The 2,116-nt window shown below is 43.5% G+C and overlaps 1 protein-coding gene across 2 annotated transcripts in view; it reads left to right on the top strand.

The window, feature by feature from the left end:
* Window positions 1–1,943: 1,943 nt before the first annotated feature.
* The window catches only part of dennd1c (DENN domain containing 1C), a 21,137-nt gene continuing 20,964 nt past the window's right edge, over window positions 1,944–2,116 (top strand). For both annotated transcript variants that reach the window (XM_031562541.2, XM_031562540.2), the window contains exon 1: window positions 1,944–2,116. This exon is cut by the window's right edge and continues 68 nt beyond it. The gene's annotated coding sequence lies outside the window, so the exon portion shown is untranslated.

Here is a 2,116-nt window from a genome sequence, read left to right as displayed (position 1 = left end):
CCACTATGTCGTGTGTATTATTATTATGAAAAACATTATTATTATTATTAGTAGTAGTAATAATAGTAAAAGTATTAGTTGTAATATTGTAATATTTATAGCAGCAGCAACAGTAGTATTTGTACTTTCTACCAGAGGTGTTAATGTATTTCTCAGTTGCTTTGGTGCATTTCTTGAATCATCCTTAAAGGAGCAACATGTAGCCCGGAAGCCAAGCTTTTAAAAATGCCACTGCCTTCCAAACTCAAAATATTGGAAAGGTTTGTCTTGTCTACCCCCTCCCCAGACTCGAAGCTCACACGGGCCTCCAGGTTGAGGACACTGAACCTACACAAATGAGTGCCAGACGAGCTCGACAGTAAACATCAAGCGACGACGAGCCCTACACTATAATTAGATTAGCTAATTTATACGTTTGCAGTGTTTCTATTGTTTACTCATTATAAAGCAGCTCATAGATGCATGGCTGGCTAGGTATGTTAGCTAAAGCTAAGCCTGTTGTCTCGGAAACAAGCCCACTGCCTACGGTTCTTCCTTGTGACAACCTGACGCAGATCTTAGTTATGAAGTCAGATCAGAGACACAGGTGAATCTGCTGAGTGAAACCTTCCTCTCTCCCTTGATGTGCATCATTACAAGAATAAAGCCTGTTTCCTGATTGATCATTCTATGACTATTCTCCACCTATCTGTGGTATTAGAAAAAATGACCAACATGGGGTAACAAACTAAACATTGGACAATTGTTCATATAATTTAGCATGACTGTGCACAAGCATTTGCAAAATGATAAAAAGAATGAGACATTGCTGTTCAGGGGATGAGATGAGAATGTCAAACATTTTTGAGAATTTCAGTGCTGATCTGAGAAATGCACCGATGCGACTGAGAACAATTGTAAGAATGATAATATGACCTCTAGGTGAGGTCATATGCATGTGAAACGAAGCAGACACTAGGTGGCACTGTCTGCAGCAGTTCTGAACTTGGTTACCTCAAACTACATAACCACAAATGAAGACGGGACTTTCTGTGTGAGTGTGTGTGTGAGTGTGTGTGTGTGTGTGTGTGTGTGTGTGTGTTTGTGCTATGTGTGTGTGTAAAAGAGAGAGAGAGAGAGAGAGAGAAAAAAAACAAGTAGAGTACATTAGAGAGAAAAGGGAAGTCTAGTTCTACTCCTCACTTCCTCTAAGAGGGATCTAAAAAGAGGAGTGTGCTCGGCACAGAAATACACGAGCGAAAGAGAGGGTGAGGGAGAGTGACTGCGAGAGAGGGAGGAAGCTGAAGAGACAAAGAGGGCAAGAGGGGAAGAGAAAGAAAGAAAGAGGGAGGGAGGGATGAATAAAGAATGATCACACAGAGGATGCAGCGAAAAGCCTGAGACTGAGCGCACGCGCACATCCACTAAGCACACACACACACACACACACACACACACACACACACACACACACACAGACACACTGAGCACACACACACACAAACACACACACACACACACACACACACACACACACACACACACACACAGACACACACACACTGAGCACACACACACACACACACACACACACACACAGTATGCAGCATCCCATGTAAAGTAAGATATGCCAAAAAAATCATAGAATGCATGATGATTTTACTGTTGAATGGCAGCAAGAAGATGGGTGCCTTTGTAAGGGAGGTGTTGGGGGCCAGGCCAGATCTCAGTTCAATTCAATTCAATTCAATTCAATTCAAATCTGTCAAAAAAGAAAAGACATGAGGTGCAGGAGATTAAAAGATAAAATGTGTCAGATTGCCGACAGGCCTCAGGCATGCTGCAAATGGGGAAGGATGTAAAGTGTGTGTGTGTGTGTGTTTGAGTGTGTTTGTGTGACACAGACACACACACACACACACACACACACACACACACACGAACACACGCACGCACACACAGATCAGGAAATGAAGTGGGGAGAGGTGCGTCAGTGTATGCTGGTTGCGGTGGTGTGTTTTTGTCAGTGTGTCAGTGTGTGTGCGCCTATGTGGACGGTGTTGGTGCAAGTGTGTGTGTGTGTGTGGGTTTCAGTCAGTCAGGGGGACAGCCAGCATTACTCTAAAATGGCCACGGA

The sequence above is a fragment of the Clupea harengus genome, chromosome 24, assembly GCF_900700415.2.
Source record: "Clupea harengus chromosome 24, Ch_v2.0.2, whole genome shotgun sequence".
Taxonomy (NCBI): domain Eukaryota; kingdom Metazoa; phylum Chordata; class Actinopteri; order Clupeiformes; family Clupeidae; genus Clupea; species Clupea harengus.
This window is presented reverse-complemented; position numbering and strand designations above follow the sequence as displayed.